Genomic DNA, 20,467 nt, shown 5'->3' on the forward strand with positions numbered 1-20,467 from the left:
TTCTAGATGATTGAAGAGTTTCTCTGCAGTTTTCTGCATTACAAATGCAAAGAAGATAGAAAGGGGTGTGAAGGCAATGAAAATGATGGCCTACTGATTTTTTTTCCAAGTGTGGACCTGACAGTATAGCAAATTCTATTATCCCTCCTAATCCACAATTCAAGCTTCCATGTACATTAAATCTATTGTCTAGTGCTCTCAGTGGTTTTCAAAGATGTTATTTACAGATTTTTCAGGATGACAGCAAACCTCACTATAATTTTTGCTGGACTTCAGTTCATTAGTCTGTTCCTCCCGGTGGTAATTTTATTATGTCTTCAACCTGTGTTCAAACTCCCACTGCTACAATTAGATCTGAAATTTTGAGCTACCATATTGTAAAGTTATGCTACCTACTACCTGCTACCCAAGGGTAATTTAACCATTAATTACTGGAGCCATAGCTAACTTTCCTCCCTTTCCAGTGGAACCGCCCCCCTCCCAATCAGAGCTCACAAGCTGACTTTCATTAATTCAGTGGACACTTGCTTGATCACAAGCCTGAATGCTCCCATTAAGAACTGGCCATTACATTTAAAATGTAAATATATATTCTATAGTGTCAAAATAAAAATCAAGTTTGGAAACTTGGAATGCCAGAAAAATGGAAGCTATTGAAATATACCATTAAGAACAAGATCTCCTTCATTCTCAAAGGTTTCATTTTGTTGCATTTGTTTGGTCTTGGGAAGCCTGAGCTATAGAGCCTCAGAGAAGAAAAACAGGAAGCCTGCTTTTTTCTAACTCTAGGCTGGAGGGAGGCACCTATCTTCAATCAGGATTCATAGCTCTAACTCCTCTTCTGGCTCACATCTATCCTTTCAGAAACCAATGAGGAGTCAGTCATTTCTTTCAAAACAGACAGAGCAGGTTGCATCTCCCCTGTTATCTAATAATGGTAGCAAAGTCCCCTGAGATATGTAAGACCCAACTTCAAATCCTTCTTGCCTGAGCAAATTTGAATCAAAATCTACCACGTTCGGGTACATAAAAGTGTTACACTTAGATCGACCTAACCAGGGTTAGGTTGATCTAAATGCACAACTGTGCAGGCATTCAGGAGGTTTAATTCAGCCAAAAAATGACACTCCTGATCTAAGTTAGTGTACCTTAGGAGATACACTTACTTAGATCAATATTGGGTTCAACCAATCTAGGAAAGGATTGTAAAGGCCCAATCTCCTGAATGCCTGTACATGTTCGCAGTGCAGCCCTAGGGCTGGGAAAGCCCAGCCACTCACCCCCGCCCTGGGGCTGTGCTAATTCTACCCTCAAGATAGGTAACCCCTGCTCTGTGGATTCACCAACCCCCATCCCCACCCCCCCCCCCCCCAGCCAGCCTAAACCTCCCTGCAGACCCACCAACACCCACAATCACACACACCCCTCCCTTAAAGTAAGCTACCTGGACTTGGACCTAGACCTAGAACAATCAAATAAGACCTAGACCAGGTGCAGTGAATATTTGTTCACAACCATAGAGAATAGCTGTCTGATCACCAGGCTATTGTGTATTCTGGGGTAGGACTTTTTCGGTCATTTTCTTTGAAGCTCTACCACTTTGTATCAATTAGGCAAATATTCAAAGCAAGGGCTGGAATGTACATCACCTACATCCCTGGCACATGCAAGGAAACACTACATACAAGCAAGATTTAAACTGTGTTGTGCAAACACTTGGTGCTGAAATGACCGTAGGTATTTTCAACTTGGGCAGGAGTAGGGGTGTTGGGCCTTAGCATTTAAATGTCTCTCTAGGCACCCAGAATTCCTGTGTGAATTTAACCCTGATAGGACAATATTTAGAGCCTGAATGGTAAGCATGTGGATCTGAATAGGGAAAGAAGAATACGTGTCAAAGAAAAAAATTGTAGTGTTCTCGTATCAAACAGTATATATGTAAATAGTTCATTTCTTACTATTGTGTCCCACATCTCTCCAAAAGGTATTCTGTAAAAATATTTTTAAAAGTTTAACTATTCTATGGCTGTTATTATGTTCCATTTTATTTCATAGAAATAATATTTCTTCCTAATAAGCAAGCTGTGAAAACCAAGGCCAGGTTATTTCACGTTGACATTAAGTAGAAAATATACAGAACTCCAAACATCACATTTAAATATCTCCTAAAAAATACAATTAAAAAAGTCAGCACTATTGCAACTTGCCAAAAGCTGTTGCAGCCATCTTGCTGCAGGGTGCTATGTTGCAGGTTCTGAAGTCTTGTTATTTGACAAACTGGAGGTGGCGATGCTAATGACTGAAAATATCAAATTATTAAACCTTTACAGGTAACCCTAACTCAAACACTGGAACCAAACCCGGAGGAAGAATGCTAATTGCAGAGTCAACTGTTTCTTTCTTTTTCAATCATTGCAAGGCAATGCAGCTTTCTTCTAGCTGTTTCCTTCTACAACAGTTTATGCCATTTCAGTGCCTTGAGGTTACTTGGTTCTTGTTTTGTCTTCTTTTATTCGCATACCCTGAAAACTTAGCTTGGCATATAAGACCAACAGAGGCACATAATAAATTGTTTGGATGCTGATGATGTTGCTACAAACAGGCTAGTAAAGTCACATTAGGTTTAAAGCTTAAGGCATTGGTGTTATTTCCATCATTTTTATGGCACTAACATTAAATTAATCTCCTCTCTCTCTGAGCTATTTCATTTCTTTTTGACAAAGAAAAAATATACAATTTAGGTTTTTAGATGATACATCTCTTAGCCTAAAATTCCTGCTTTGCTAGATCTTACACATGCATACACAAAACAGGACTACATAACTAGTTCAATTAGGCAGCTATTAAGTGGCAGGTTTCAAGATAGTCATTTTGGACTAAAGTACCTAAAATCTGGTCTATTAAGCACCCAAATGTTTGTTTGTTTTTTTTTGGTTTTGGGGGTTTGTTTGTTTTTTTGTATCTGGCCATAAGCATGTAATTCCAGGAGAGGATTCTTAGCATCCTGACCTAGAGATATTACATCTCTGCAGCCTGGCTTCCCATTCCCATGCATTGTATAGGAAAGCTTGGCATATATATTAGGGCTGTGAATCCCAGTAGGCACCAAGGCACCTAAAACATTGCCAAAGCAACATCTAGGGTATGCCTATAAGGTGCAAGACAGTGCTCTGCTGCCATAGCCCTGCTAAGGTATTTCATGCCCCCTCTATACAATCTGGTTCCCAAACTGGGAGCAATATAGCTATACTAGTGTCAATAATCACTACCTCGGAGCAGACCTTATGAAAACATGCACAGAATTACACTAACACAAATATAATACTTCCAGATCAGAAGCTAGCATGTGCAAAGTTCATGAAATGTATCTCAGGACCATGCAACATCATGCTGGATAAACACAAGCCTAGTGTTGGTATGTCTAAGTCCCTTTGTGACTCTAGCCCACAGTTCCTACAGATATAAAAAACAAACAGAAGTAAAAAGTACTCTATTTATTTACTTGCTGCAAAAAATAAGTATTTTTGTTTTTTACATTTTATAAAACCTAATTGTCACTATGATGGATATCTTCTGACACTGTCTTCCCCAACATTCTCAGAAGCAAGCTAAGGCAATATGATCTATACGAAAGTATTATAAAGTGGATGCATTAGCTGGTTGGATAATCATGCTCAAAACATAGTCATCACTATGTCAGTGTCAAACTGAGAGGAGGGAATAAAAAAGGATACCCAGAGCTCTGTTCTTGGCCCAGTATTCTTTAATATCCTGATCAAATAAAGGCTTGGAGGAGAAAACTGAGTGCACACTTAGTAAATTTGTGAATACTGACAACATCTATGGTGTAGCAGACATTTTGGAGAACAGGATTAGGTTTCAAAATGACCTTGATGACTTAGAAAAATGGTCTGAGCTAAATCTAATGAAAGTCAATTAAGGAAAATGCAAAATATTAACTAAAAAGAATTCAAATAGGTAAAAACAAATGGGGAGAAATTGACTAGGCAAAACTGCAGAAAAGGACTTGAGAATTATAATGAATCACAGGCTGAATATGAGTTAACCTTATAATATTGTTGGAAAAAACCCTAATAGCATATTTTATTAACTGGACTGCAATTTGGAAGTCAAAGAAGTGTTGGAGAAATGGTATAGCCATCATGCTCCAAGAATTACATAAGAGGCAATATATTTGTAGGTGATATCTTTTATGGGACCAACAGTATGGTTGGGATTATGTTAGACAAGCATACAAAGGGCCTTGCATTTAAAAGCTTGTCTAACTTTATCCCAACCATGCTGTTGGTCCCATAAAAGATATCACCCACTATGAAGGGGAAGAGACAACAAATGGGGATTTTCCCCTCTGTCCCTTCCCTCGGCAGGAAGAGAGGCACCAGCACCATCACAACAGGCTCCGGTGTAACAGTTTTGCAGCTGCCTGAGCCTGCAGGTTGGGGAAAGAAGGGGGCAGAGCCTGAGAGGAGGAGGGGGCAGGAAAGGATCGACAGGGAGTGCAGAGGAAGTGGTGAGAAATCGTCACAGAAGTTTGAGAGCCGGGGGCAGAAGCTCAGAGCGACTCACCGGAAGGGTAGGGCCTCAGATGCACCCTGGGAGCATGGGGTGTGAGCAGCCAGCCAGCACACAGCTGGAGGGAGCTACTAATGGCAGGGAGTAGACCCACCATAGAAGGGTGGGGCTGGGAAGATGTGCGTGGCTCATCCAAAGAGCTGAGCCCGCTGTGTGCCCCGGCAAAGAGTGGGTAGGATGGGAGGACAGAGAAGCCCAGCAGAGAGCAGTGGAAGAGCCTGGGGTACTACTGGAACTGGCAGCATTGAGAGTCTGAAGTACCTCTTGGGGATGAGTGGGGACAGGAGCCAGGAGGCAACACGAGACCAGACAGGGCGACACCAGGCAGCGACCCTGTGGTTGACCAGAGACTGGAGAAAGACCACCTAGCAGGGAGTGATTCTCCTGAAGGGGTAAGACTCTAGAGCCAGGGTAGTATCGAGGCCAGAGGCTGTCAGGTAAAGGAGAAGAGACCTAGGACAAGAGTACTCTCAAGGTCCAAAGGGAAAAGCAAGGTGCAGACAAGCCATAGAGTCTAGCTCATCATAAGTATATATCTAAGACCATATCCCAGAGGAGGCTGGATGTTAGATCTTTAAGTTATTTTCCTCAGTTAATGTTTAAAGAACATTGTTAATGCTATTCCATGATGAGCCTAGTCACAAGGATGTTGAGCCGAGATATAGGACGGCTGAAGAAGAGCCTCAAGAGCACCTCTTTTTCTGTCAGTGGAAGGCATGTGTGAGAAGCGATCACCCATAAAGGGAGAGCCTCAGAACACCATTGCTCATTTGGGCCAGGGATGTGGTAAGGGTGGGGTAAAGGGGAAGTTGGAGCCCCATGAAGAAATCAGCAGAGTTTTAGCTCGCTAAACCCGTGCAAGTACTGTCTCTCAGCAAGAACATCAAGATGTGGCAAACAAGAACACCTAACAGGACACTCAGGTAATTCCATTTTGGAGATCTCACCCTGACATTGCAAGGGGGTAGGTTGCCAGGTAAGAAAGGATTCAAGCCCTATAATACTTACCCACGACACCCACAAAAATATTTGCCTCTCACATAAAGCATAGGAAGTAATTCAGCACTGTATTCACTTTTGGATACCTCATTGCAAGAAAGATGAGGAGAAATTAGAAAAGATCCAAAGGAGAGTGCAAACAATGATTAGAGGTTTAAAAACATGACATATGGGGAAAAGTTGAAAAAATCTGGGATTAGTTGATCCCAAGGGCCAGGTACAGACATTACACTTTTACCCATATAAGTGATTGGAAAACAGTCTGCACCTGGAACAGAACAGAAGTTCAACACTCATAGACTGGTTTAAGAATGGCAGAACTGAGTTCAAGATTTGTCTCCCCGCCCACCAAAGGGTGAATGTGTGTTCTGTTTGCTACTGATCTAAATAACAGTGCTTACAGAAAACAAAGTCACTAAGATCAGTTCCTCTTTGGGCTTTTTGAACATGTGCTCCTAGCCAGAGAGATAAAATTCAGCTGTGATGCAAAATTTCCAAAAGGATTCACATTCAAAAGGGATTGTTATAAAGAGGATGGCAAAAAATTGTACCTGTATCCAAAAAAAGGACAGTACAAGAAGTAATGGGCTTAAATCTCAACAAAGGAAATCTATGTTGGATCACTCTGAGGGTGATTAAGTACTTGAGTAGACTGCCTAGAAAGGTAGTGAAGTTGTTTGTTTGTTTTTTAAATCCAGGTTAGAAAAAGATTTTACTGGGATGGCTTTGAATGATCCTGCCTTAATCAGAAGGCTGAATTAGAAGGGCCTTGGGTCCCTTGTTGTTATATGATGCTATCTTTCCAAGTTACAAACCTTAAATTGCAGTTTTTGAACATACACATTTTTGAGTGATTTGACTCCAGACTTTTTTAGTCAATTTAGGGACCAGTTGCAAAGTTTTAATTTGAATTGAGTTCTGTATTCAAAATGTTTGCCTTTCATGAAATCTGGAGATGTTCTGTACCATGAATCAGGTCCTGCTGTACTTGATATTTCTTTGGGGAATTTTATTTTTCAGTTTGTTTGAGCAGGGTAGTTTTCAGTTTGACCATCTATAGCACTTACAGTCTCTCCTCTCACTTTGTTCTTTTTCATTTGGAGTTTGATTTGGAGAATTTTGTGATGTTAGTGCAGCTTTTATCACCAGGAACATGTTCTGCTTTATTTTGTGGTTGTTCTGCTCCTGACATTTGGTGACATTTTCTCTTGTTGTTGACAGTTTTCTATTTCCTTAAAAGAGTAAGCTAGTCTAGTGGAGGTGTTTAATTTGTTTTAGCCAGTCCATAGCATGTCCAGTATATAGACTGCACAAAGCTCTCTGTTCACATTCCTTTCCTACTTGAGCTTTCTTTTCCAATTGCTTTCTACAGCATCTTTGTTTGCTTTATGACCTTTGTCTAAAGCATTTTTTTCCCTGGGTAGGAGCTGAAAGTGTTTTTGCTGATACCTGCCACATCTGTATTTTTTCAGAAAGTTATTTTTCTTTATCATTTTTCAGCATTACAGCCGAACAGTTTCTTGGGTGTCTACTTGAAAAGTATAAGCAAGTGAATCTTCCGTAACAATGTTACTGAAAGTTGATCTCCTTCCTGTTGAATAAGGGTGAAATGGAGTCTTTTTGTTGCTAGCATTGAACAATTACTAATCTTTACAGGATAGCAGGTATGCTGACTAGAATCGCTGAGGTATTTTAAAAACTTGCTGTAAAGGTGAACTAGAAGAATAGACTTTCTCTGACAAAATAGATGTGATTGGACCTACAACTTAATTGCTAATAGTTGGAAATATGGAATGAAACTGAAGACCTTTCAAGCAGAGAGGTATGCTTTATCGTTTCTTTAGCAGAGACGAAATACCTGCCAACTAGAAATAGCACAGTGACTAACGACTGCAGGGTCATAAACAATTTATATTTATAACACTATATAAGATGGCTGTTAATATCTGAGAGCTTGACAATAAAAGTAATTATTTAATTGCAACTAAGCTATTAAAAGTAATAAGCTTCAAAAGTTAAGTTTTCTGGCTGTAAAATAAACACTTTTCATAATGAGTGTTGAACTGAATCTCCTTTACTAGTGGAACAATGTGAGATAAATAGCATAAAGCAAAAATTCCAGCAGGTGATTTAAAAAGTTATCATCTGATTTTTTTATCTCCTTCAGCTATTGCTTGAAATAGCCTTTTTTCAGAGCCAGTGCAGTTTAGCACTGATAAAGAATCAAGGAAAAAAATTTTTATTTTTTTTTTCTGTGCTGTAGTGGACAGGATTTTGGATGATGTTATGTATTTGTGAACCAATGGTTGTTAGCAATAAGCAGTGCCATGCTTTCAAATTAGGTACAGCATGAGATGAATTGGGTAAAAATAGTTGTTTTAGTTGTGAGCCTCATGACACATCAGGTCAGAGGAATAATCAGACCTGGGTGCAAAACTGTTTTTCAATCCCATGAAAATGTTGAGGTTTTAACTATTTTCCCACTCTGCATATTGACAAAACTGACACATTTTGGAGTTTTTCATGAAAACAAGTGAAATTTCCACCTCTAGAAAGCAAAAATCCCGTTGATTAAATAGAATTTGGGAAAACAATATTCCAATCCCTGGTCTCACACAGGCAGAGTAAGGATTTGAAGCTGGATCTCTTAGTGCACACAGAAGTGCTCTAAGCACTGAAGGCTCAGATACAAATGACACTCATTCTGCTATTGGCCCCATGAAATTGCTCTAAAGTAGGATTAGGCAAAATATGGCCTGCGGGCCAGATCTGACCCACCAGGCCATTCTATCCAGCCTACAGGCCCCCTAAAAATTTAGGCAATATTTATCTGCTCCTGGCTGCCTGTCAAAGAGGACAGGAGCTAAGGGCAGTAGGACCTAGAGGGATCTGTCAACAGGATGAAGCAGGTTAGCCCCACCCCACCCCCAGCCATTTCCCTGCCTTCCTTCCCCCACAGTGCTCCAGCACCATGAGACTCCTGGCTGCATCACTGGACCACTAGAGCACGGGGCCCATATTGGTATCCCAGAGGTAGGTGTGTGTGCGTGTGTGTGTACAGAGGGAGGGACTATGTGTGTGTGTTGTAGGGTGAATCCCACCCGCCCAACATTCACATGCACCCCCCTTGCACTGTCATATACAGACCCCCCACACCCACCCTGCTCACACAATCCAACCACCCTCTCCCCACACACAACCCCCCCCAAATCCCATACCCACCCATAACCCACATATTCACACTTACCCCCACATGCTCCTTCACCCCACATTCACACTTATCCACCCCCAAAGACACACCCACACCCTACATACCCACACACCCACAGCCCCCCCACAAACCTATACTCACCCCTCCACAATATGCAAGAGTAAGATTTAATTTTAAGCTAGTATATACAATCACCCCTACATACACTACACAGATGCATGTAAACCAGACAAAAATATTTTTTGAAATCAAATTAATGAATGTTTTAGATGTTCACTTTTTAGAATATACTTTGGTATTTTTCTGGTTCTGAGATGGCAAAACCCCTTGTTGAAAGAAGTAGTTCTGGGGGCAAATGGAGGGACTTCTGGTGGCAAGGGTTAGGAGGCAGGACTTCCAGTCACAAGATGGTGACCGGGGGGCAGGGCACATGTCAAGGGATGGGGCTACCCATACAACCCTTGACAGCTTGCCAGAACTTGGTAAGTGGCCCTCTGCCCAAAACAATTGCCTGCCCCAACTCTAAAGCCATGTCCAAACAGAAGAGCACACCTGCAGAGCCCTCTGATTATGCAACAAATTAACCCTTATTGTATGAGGGTTCAAATAAAGCCACTCCTAAGTGTAGCAACTTTATTCACTTCTGTATGCTCTGGCTGCAACAGCAACCCAGCTCAAATTGATGTCTCTGGAGGGGAGGGGGAGAAGGCAGAGAAGGGAGGTCTCTTCTGAGTTTTTCTCAGCCCTGTTGTTGCAGGGGTGGACTGGAACCTCTCACCTTGGGGCCAGGGGAAGAGCCAGGGAAAGATGCAGCCTCTACCCCTGGATCAGATCCAAATTGGAGTCAATCCTGCACCCTCCTGATCCAACAGCTAATGCCTGTTGGGTTGGGAGGATTGGTCTAACTCTCAGTGATTTCTATGAATTGCCATGAGTTAGACCTGGGAGCTGCACTTCTTTCTGCAGCTTGAGTTATTTATATTCTCACTTTTGTATCTCACTTTTCCGTGTTATGTACTTTGGACCTGGGAAAATTCTCCACTGAAAAATATCATTAAAAGGCATGTTCCTGTGAAATCCTTCAATTTTAAAGAATAGTTGCTTTCTGGGGGAAAAGCATTTTCATCAGAAAATTGCTAACCAGGTCTAGATTTAATCACAGCACTTCCACTTCCAGTTTCACTCCTAGATATAAGCACTTCTCTTCCCAGAAATCCTTTAGTAGTTTTATGTAGTATCCATTAGTATCTTCCCACGATTATTGAAATTTAATATCCAGAAGCAACAAGAGCAAGAATTTTATTTTAGACCAGAGCCACTAGTTGTAAAAATTGCTTTTAACAACTGGAATCCTAGGATTTTAAAGGATTTGCCACTTAGTTTATCAGCTGTCCTGTGTACAGACCACAGCCCTTGGTTTTCTATAGTTTTCAATATTTGTCATCTCTCCCTTCATGGTATCTCTAGTTTTCTTTTTTTCATAGTCTTCATGTGTCACCCGGGCCCCTAATTTAGTAAAGGATTTTATAAGCAAAATTTTACCTTATTTTAAGTCTTGAACACTGCATATATTTGTTAGGTTTTCATGTTGTGGTGGTGACGACTTAATAGTCCCCAAGTGGATAGATCATATACTGCTAGTAACGGCATATTTCAGTATCACTGTTTACCCACAGTGGTTGCAGGGTGAGACCAGAATAGTTTTCGATCGCTCTGTTTACGTCAAAGTGTTCCAGGTACATCAGGCATCTCTATGGTTTCCCTCTCAATCTGATTGAAATCCAACAAAATTAATAAAGAATAACAGTAGTTGCTTGAGAGTGTTGTTAGAACTCCAGATGTGAGAATCCTACCTGTATTCAGACTTTATTCATATGGGTAAAATGTGCATCCTGAATGTGTCTTTGTAAAATCTATTATTCAGCAAAGGGTCATCTTCACTAGCCTTGCAAGATGCTTCAGGAAAGCACAAAGGTCTAACTATATATACCCAACTTCACATCAGTATTTCCATTTGAACACAACCCTTATACACTACTTTGTAACTAGATTTAGCTGGACACTGTGGGTGGGATGATCCTGCAGTATAGAAGTGTTATAGCATAGATTCCTAAGAAAACCATAAAGCGTCCCAGTGCTGAACATCCATCACCAGAGTGCCCAGCACCCTCAGTTCTTGTTGAATGAAGGCCCTTAGGATCCAGGTATGATAATTTGTTTTATGAGACATTTACTTAGGAAAACCCTATGGATATAAATGCTTCAAAAGACTAAAGAAGTTGGGTAAACATGAAAGCAAACACCTGAGGTTTTGGCCCTGCTTTAACCTTTTCTCTTTAATAATTCCAAGAATAAAAGAATCCTTTATATAAAGGGGAAAAAAACACCTTTTAATTTTTTTTTTAATGTTCCGTGAGTTCCCAGGATGGTGCTAGCATTCAGAGAATGACTGCATCCATCTGCACTGGGCTCATCAGATGCATGTTTCCAGCACTAATGGTACACTACTGAAGCTATTAGCATAGTACTATACGCACCAGTAACTGTAGTCAGATGCCGTTTGATATGGGCAATTGATACTGTAGATGCTGAACAAAAAGTTTGCTCTTGATTTAAACAATAATTGGCAGTAGCATATTATTCCTCATGTATATTGGATGGATTAGCCTTATCATTATAGGCCAGATTGTGGCTGTTTATATATCCTGGTACAGGGGACTAATACAGTCACTTCCTGCTTATGTGGGAAGGTAGCAGTCTTCATAGAGCTGCCTCAAAAAAATAACTATAGAGGGTAGTAGAGAATTAAAAGAATCCAAGAAAAATAGAGCTGGAAGGGATATCAGGATGTTATCTAGTCCCAACATAGTCCACAAACAGGATAATTTCTGTTGATTATGCAAGCTACTGCTTCTGAAAATTTATGCATCCCTCATTTAGTTGGTCTATAAGAAGGGCAGCAAAATATGGCCTGCGGGCCTGATCCAGCCCACTAGGCAATTTCATCCAGCTCATGGGCAGGTGCCTACCAATTCCCGTATCTGGCCCAGTCCTGAGCTGCCGCTGCTGTGCTTGCACTGGGTCAAGCCCTACTGTAGAAAAACCCCCAGTTTCTCTCTCTTTTTGTTTTTCATTTATTTATTTTAAAATGCATTCCCTCTCCTACCCCAATCATTTCTGACTTTTTCTCTCCCTCTCTTTTCCCTATAGATAAGCTGTTGTATATCGTATTATTATTAGTTTTGTATTGATTTTTACTGTTGTATATTGTATTTTTATCATTTTCGTATTGATTTTTATTGTTTCATATGGATAGTGTATGGTTTAGGCCTGTGTTTGTAAGTGAACCAAAGTCATGTCAAGTTTCCATTTTATATGTCAAGCCTCCATCTTCTGTCTTCTACCTGGGCATCCCATGTTGCAACTGTATGAGTCACGTACCCCTCCCATGTAAATTGGTTCCCTGATAAATGAGTGTGATTGGAAATGATTGAAATACAATGGTAGCAGGCCTCTACTGAATGGCCTGTAATGACTGAGCCATCACCTCACATTGATTCACCCAGGAATCACAGACCTCACCCAGGAACAGAGACAAGACCAGCATTTGAAAGACAAAGGACCCTGCAAAACCAGCAGCTCTCACCATTACAGACACCCGAAACTGCACATCCCTGCATGGAGCACACATGCTCAGTACTCCAGGGGCTGACCCTTGCCTGGGCATGCCTCCTGTCACTAGGGTCACACAAGGTCTGCACCTATAAAAAGGGGCAGTGAAGACAGACCCAGTGGGAACGCCATTTCCATCTGGACCAAACACAATGCCACACCACCTATCTACCCACAGGCCCTGCCAGCGACCCCCCTCTAGACAACACCTACTGGACAAGGACCCCTTCCAGCATGGACAGGTAGATATTACCTGCACACCTCCTCCTACAATTTGGACTCTCTCTCTCTCTGTCTCTCTCTCTCTCCTCCTGGACTTCAGTGGACTTCAGCCCCTGCACCAAGCCTCTTTAACTCCTGCTGCCATTTTGTGTGTGTGTGTGTGTGTGTGTGTGCGCGCGTGCGCATGCAAGGGAACCAATTTGGCATTGTGTCACCATCTCCCCTGTTCAATAAAACCACTGTCATTTGCAACCCCGAGTTGGGTCATGTTTTACTGAATCCCAGTTCCTTCCTTATCTTAAATTCCAGCCTCATTCTCTTTCTCTCAATTCCAGCCCCCACCCCCCTCCACTAGTTTGCGGATCTCCTCTCAATTCCTACTGCCTTATCCCTGTGACTTTCAGCTGCCTTTCTCTGCTTTCCCATTGCCCCTGATGCCTCTCAGTCTCTTCTGCTGCTTTTCCTGTGATTTTCTGCTGTCCATCTCTCTGTTTTCAGTCTCCTCCCCCCTGCCCCCTTGCAGCTTCCCAGACTTCTCTAGCTGCCCCAGAGCCATCCTCTGGCTCCCCCACACCCAGAGCCCCTCTTTAACATCCACACTTTCCCTTAGTCCTATTTTCCCTCTCCAGCACCTACCTTTTTTAGCTCCCCCACAGCTCTGGCTCCAGTCCCAGACTCTGTGCCAGCATGCTTTCCTGTTCCTCAGGCTTTGGGCATTGTCTTTTAATCGATTAAGATTAATTAACCTAAAGTTACTCCTGAGCCTCAGTTCTTCAGCCCAGGCCCCTGCAGTCTACTGGTTCTAATCCTGGTCCTGGTAACTTTAACTCCTTACACTTCTACTTTCTTACCTTAACCCTTCCCCAGGTATCCCAAGTACACCAAGCACATGCATACATACACATCACAACTCCCAACTCAGGAACTCACCTGTGTGTATTTGTAGGTGGGTGGTATGTGTGTGAATTAGTGAATACACATATATACACATATATAGATATCATTGTGTGTGTGGTATATGAATTAGTAATCCATGTATGTATATTGAATGTGCAGGTGTTGGTAACTGGTAACTGATTCTGTCTAAATGTGGTGTGCGTAGCGTGTACGGGCTTAAACTGGTGATAGGTGTGCATGAACCTAAACTGGTTATTTTGAACATGTGTGTATCTGAGTTGCTAGTGTGTGTGTGTGTGTGTATATATATATATATGGCATTGTGTGCATGATATATGAATTAGCGATCTGTGTCTAACTTTTGGGGTGTGTAGTGTATGTGCTTGAATTGGTGATAAGTATGCATGTGCCTAGGCTGGTTTGGATATGTATGTGCCTGAGCTGGTAGTGTGTGTGTGTATGCACCTAATTGATTTGTGTGTGTTTTGTATATGTGCAATTGTGTCACACCCTCCTGTCTAACAGTGCAATATTGAGATCCTGAAAGTTGGCCTGACACCCCAGGGGAACACTACTGACTCCCAAAGGGGGCAATGCACATTGCACTGCCATTCTCACCCATGGGAAAGTCCTAACCCTGACCCCACAGGTAGGGAAGTGGCAGTGGGCAGGGGAGGGACAGCGGCAGCAGGTAGTGAAATGATGGCAGTGAGAGGCAGCGGGGGGGGGGAGTAGTGATGGTGGTGGCAGGAGGGTGGTTGGGTGGAGGAGCAGGTGGCAAGAGGGGAAGGGAGGTAGGCAAGTGGCAGGGGAAGGGTGCCACCACTGGCAGGCAGGGAAGGGGGAAGTGGTGGTGGTGGGGGCTGGGAGTGCTGGTGGTGGCAGTGGCAGGTGGGTGGTAGCAAAGCAGCAGCTAGGTGGGAGTGTGAGGCCCATGCCAGCACCCCAGGTCCTAGGTCAGAGCTGGTGGGGACCCAGGGCATGACACAGTGGCGTACTGATGGGGGAATGGGAAGGGGCCATGGCCCTTGGGCGTTGGCCTGGCGGGGGCACCAGCTGGGTCGAGAGGCTGCAGTGCCTTCTGCATTTGGTGTGTGGCCCACCCACCCACCTGGTGGGTTATATGTTTCTTTACCTGTTACAGCCGGAAATTCTGACCGCCGCCCCTCCCCCAGCATCCGGTGTGCAGCAATGTCAATTTCCCTATGGAAGTGCCACGGGGCAGGAGAGGGGGTTCTGCACCCTGCTCAGATCATCCTGGGGGGATGTGCAAATGCAGGCATTGGCCTCTGGGTGCCAGAGATCCACAGTACACCACTGGCATGGCAGCAAGAGTGCAGAGTCTGGGCCAACAGAGGTGTGGGGTCCACCTGGCTCCATTGTATGGGGCTCACATGCAGTTCCCAGGTTCTCTGCCTGAGCCACTTGTCCTGGGGGAGAGAGTCCCTCGCGATGGAGCTGGGAGCCTGGTCCCACTCACTGCTACACATAGGTCATGGGAAATGGAAGGGAGCTCCATTCGGGCTGGCTTCACCCCTCTCCCTGCCACCCCAGCTGAGTCCCATGACCTGCACCGCTGGCTTCATTATCCCCCAGTGGCGTAGGGCTCAGGCATGTGAACCCAGTGCAATGGCACCACCAGCCAGGCCAATTGCAGTCCTGAGGCTCACTGGGACTATGCACCACTGGGCGTGGGGGCTCCATCTGCTGCTACCACTGACTGCAGGGGCTGTGTGCAGTGAGGCAGCGTGTTTGTAGGAGGGGCCCATACACACACAGCCCACCATACACATGCACCCACAACCCCTACACCCACACCCCCTACTACCCTCTCCCTCCACCCCACACATACCTAAATCCCCCAACAAACCCCATACCCACCCACGCACACACCCACATATCCCCATAAGCATACCCCACACAGGGCTTGCTTTTATGAGGTCAAAGAAGGCTATGTAGTCAGATTTGTGTTGTTCCTGGCATTCTTCCTACAGTTGTTGAGATGTGAAGATCATGTTAGTTGTGCCTCTTGATGTCCTAAACCAACATTGAGATTCTGGAAGGAACTCTTCAGCAAATGGAAGGAGATGGTCCAAGACTGTTGTCACAATGATCTTTGCTGTGGTAGATAACAAGATGATCCCTTTGTAATTTCCTCAGTCAGACTTGTCTCCTTTCTTGAAGACTGTCATAATCTTGTAGAAGGCAATAAATCTACACCACTATCATGGTACCCCTGAGGTCATCATTCCAAATCTTTAAGGTGAGGGCATTGAGCTATGATGTGAGCTCCTCTCTCCCCTTCTTGAAGATTTTGGCTGGGATTCCATCAGTTTCAGATACCCTGATCTTCATCTAACCTACTCTTGATTCCAAGGAGGGAGGTTCTACAATCAAGTCCCACAATCACTCTCTCTAATCCGTTTCAGTGTTTAACAACCTTCATACTTAGAAAGGTCTCTTTAAGGTAGTGGAGACACTATTTCTATCCTTCCAATATGTCCAACAGTGGTTTGTCACAGAGCATACTTAATGTCAGGCACAGACTTGTCATAGTTCCTCTATTCTTGAGAGACTGGGAAGGAGACCATGACTCTCATAATTATCCCAGGTTGTTTCAGAAAATGCAGAACAGCATGCTGCTGTCATTATGGATAGGTCACAAATTGATAAAAAGGCCTTATGGCAGTTTCTGATACTATTTTTTTTGTAGGCAGATCCTTCAAATCCAGTGGGAAGACAGACGCACTAAGATTAATGTCCTCTCACAAGAAAACAATATGAGCATTCATTTATTTATAATTGTCAGCCCTATTACAGGGATAGCAGGTTTGCTATCCATCCTTCTCATAATGAGGAATGAATTGCTGCCATGTTTTTATGTTATTGCCAGATGTACACCTTCTCCCACGTACACGCTCTTTTATGCCTCCCCATAAACACTGAAGGTGATCTTCCTTGCAATAATATTACTCCTTGTAACCCTCTCAATGGCTGGTATTACAAACCCATCCTTGGAAATGCTGCCTTTCAAAAAACTCTCTAAAATGTTTGATACTGTTGTCACAATAGGACTGGTATAAAACTGTGGGATAGAAGAGGGACTTTGGAAAAGTGCATTAGGAGAAGAATTGATTGTAATGATGTGTAGAGAGTAGTATGATTTTCCATTCTTTAATTTTGTGTCCAATTCCTCACAGGAATGCACAAATCATATACCAGGTTGCCTTATCAGTGACATTTTACAGTGCATATAGACCTAGATATAAACTTATCTAGTGCACTTTCAGAGGCAGTTTAATTCAAGGCTGATTCATTTCCAGAAATTACATTCCTTCACAATAAATCGTACAGTATAGTTTTCCCTATTAAACCTAAAGGCTTTCCTTTGCACAACAGATGCCTGATTTCAATTTTATTGCCTCCTACAAATTAAAGTAATACAACTAGCTTGTTTTATACTAATATATATTTAAAATAGTTTCTAATTTACCTTATTATATTTTGGTAACACATAAAAACAGCAAATAAAAGTAGGCAACATGAAAAACTATTCAATATTTACATATTTGCTATGTTGGGGGACTTCCTAGAAACAACTAATCATGAATGATTTCATCTTACAGATCTACTCTAAGTCTTGTCACATTTGTTAAAATTCAGTTGCCAAACTAAAAGAACATTTGATATCATTGAATGCATTTTTTAAAATGGCGAACATACATCCCTGATATAATTAATTCCAGTGAAAACAACCAGATTTGCACTAGTTAAATAAATTTAACTGGATATTCAAGAACATTCTCATAATTTTTAACAATTCCCAGTTGCTGGCAAAACATATTCAGGTTGAGTTTTCTACTGCCAAAGGTTTTAACTTTGCATTGATTTATGCCATACACTTTCCTATATATTTTGTACTACATGGGGCCTAATTCTGAATTCATTCATACCAAGGCAAATCAAGAATTATTTCAATAAAGTCAGGGGTGTTATCACAGTAAATGAGCTCAAAAAATTAAATTAATGGGTTGTTAGTTCACAGAGATTAGGGACAGAGTGTTTAAAGTGTGTGTGTGGGGGTGGGGGTGGGGGGGGTTCTATTTGTTTTAAAAACAGAAATCGTTCCAGAGTATGCTATGACTTAAAAAAAAAAACAAAGAAGAAGAAAAGAAAAAAAATGAATCCTGGATATTCTGATTTTTCTCAGAGAGTAATACTTCTTGAAATACTGCTGTATTTAATTTCATATCCAAAATCCAAAATTATCTACAGTCAATGTCGTTCAATCCAAGCATCACAATTGTGTGTATACATTTCTCCTATCCCCTTAGTTTTCCTTTGGGAAAGTAATTCTCTCATTTGATCAACTATGCTAGCCATCCAAAATGATCACATATTCTTGATAAATGGCTTTTAAGCACTGAAACTCCAACTGAAGCAACAACACATTAGAATATAGATTATACAGGTTATATAACTTTGATAGTTGCACTAACTAGTAATCTTGTTGTTTGTTTGGCATTATGATTAGACATGTGGATACCAGAATACAGGGAAAGTGCCTGCTTATTAGCATCATCTTAGAATATCTACAAGTTTGATAGCTATATGCATAAATTGCAAAAGACAAGAAATTTTCATTATTAAGGACACATTTTCTCCCTACATTACTTTAATTCCATTGAATGATTTGCTGCAAATAATGTATGCAATAAATTGTTATTTTTTTCCACAAAGTACTCGTGTACATGCCATGATAGATACTAGGGCTGTGCAAAGCTTTAGGTGGTGATTCGATTTGGAGGATATTTGGCCCAATTTGGCAGCCAAATCTCTTTGGAAAAAATTTGGAGAGCTTTGATGATTCAGACAGTCCCCAGTGGCTGCAGCAGGGAGCTGCAGCCAGACTCTGAGCTGGTAAGTAGGGGGTAGGAAAGGGGGAGCTGGGGGAGGGAGCCTGGGGGGTACTCCTGACAGCCCCCATCCCCTGCCTACTCCCTCAGCTCCCCCAAACTCCTGCCCACTTCCCCAGCCCTCCCATGGCTGCCCCACCCACCCCAGCTCCCAGCCCTTTAAAGAAAAGCCCTGGTGCTCACCGGGTGCTACCAGGTGGGGGGTGATCCCTGCTGACTCCCACTGCCCCACGCTGCATGGGGGGTTCTACATGAGCCCCCTGCCCCCCCCCACTTCCCCAACCCCCCAGTAAGTTTACTTTGTGGCCTACAAACGTTTATACTGGACACAAGCTTGTACCCCATGTGCTACTGGAATTGAGATGACATGCCTGAGCCAGAATCAGACCCTAAAACTCTCTCGCTAATGGCTACTTGTTGTTAACACCTGTTAAATCACAGAATGCTAAAAAAAATGATCAGTGACGGGGAATATGATTTAAATTTTAAATGTGGGAGTTCAGCATCCTATGATTATTTTCATTTTCTAAGCTACATGCTGAGTTTGGCTAGTTTAACATTTCTTTTTTTTTGTGTGCGTGAGCTCTTTTACCAATGAGAGAGCATGGATTTATAAGATATTAGTCATTAATGCGGGGTGGGAAAAATAAGGCCCAAGGGCCAGATCCAAACTCCCAACAGATTCTGTTTGGCCCATGGTGGCTCCTTTGCTCCTGCTCAGCCCAGGTGCAGGGGGCAGCCCAGGGCAGGACTTGCTTCCTGGCGTCCCAGGTGATGACAGCTCTTTCTGGCTGCTGCCACCACCAGACACAGCCCCACCACCCAAGCACCAAAGCCCAGCTGCCCCACACCCACCACTGGGGTCAAGACCTTCATGGGCAAGGAATGTGGCCTGGCAGGTGGATTGGAGCCACAGGTGAGTGGGCAGCAGTGTTCAGAAGTGGGACAGGTGGGCAAGGCTGGGATCATGGACCAGGATCTTGGGGCAGTGACAGGATGGGTCCAGGGCCATGACAGAGCTGTGATCTGCTCCCCACATTCCCCCATGATGGGCATGGGGTCCATGGGGAAGGGCAAGCAGAGAGTGGAATGTGGCTCTGCCCCTGCCCTGGCCTCATGCTGTCACTACTCCAAGATTCCAGATGAAGCTCCCCCAGATGAAGCTCCTTGCCTCCCGCTGCCCCATCCTGTCCACCTGGTTGTGAACCCTGTCTGCACAGGTCCCTGCTGGTCTCCATGGATATTAATGGGGCCAGGGCTGGGGCTAACTCATGATTCACTTGCCTCACACCCCTACCCAGAATTGGTGCCCATTGCTGGGATATGTGGGCAGTGGATCACAATTCTGCTTCATGCTCAGCCAGGATGGGGCCAGGGCTGGGATCCAGGGGAGTGGCATCCAGGAGCAGGATGGGTGAGCAGACAGGGCTGGGGCTGGGATTGCATGACAGTAATCCAATAACATTTTTATATTTCATCCACCACATGGCTGTTTCAAGTAAATGCATTTCTGGGAGGAATTCCTTCAGAAACAGGAATTACTCAGACCACACAATTATGAGTATATCTGTAAAATAAGGCAGAAGCACATCTATGGCCCTCTCTATATATTACACATATTGTGCAATGAACTGGTTATTTGCACAATTACCTTAAGACCAGGTACACTTGCAAAGTACTTATCATACCATAAAAAGCTCCAACAAGCTATACTGTTAGATGTCAAAAATGTGTACTAGCTTTATAGTTTGCTATTGATCTTTAATTTGAACATATAGCAGGGAATCCCCTTTGGGTGGGAACCCTGTCAACTGATGGGGATCCCAGCTGAAGGGTTGCACCATGCCCAGTCAGGGATGGGAGTCCTGCAAATGAGGGGATTCTCAGGTCCCAGCAGCACACATCCTGGTGCTGAGACCTAGCTGGGTCCAGGCAGCCACACCAGCCTTAGGGGTTC

Source organism: Alligator mississippiensis, chromosome 2 (genome assembly GCF_030867095.1).
Source record: "Alligator mississippiensis isolate rAllMis1 chromosome 2, rAllMis1, whole genome shotgun sequence".
In the NCBI taxonomy this organism is placed as follows: domain Eukaryota; kingdom Metazoa; phylum Chordata; order Crocodylia; family Alligatoridae; genus Alligator; species Alligator mississippiensis.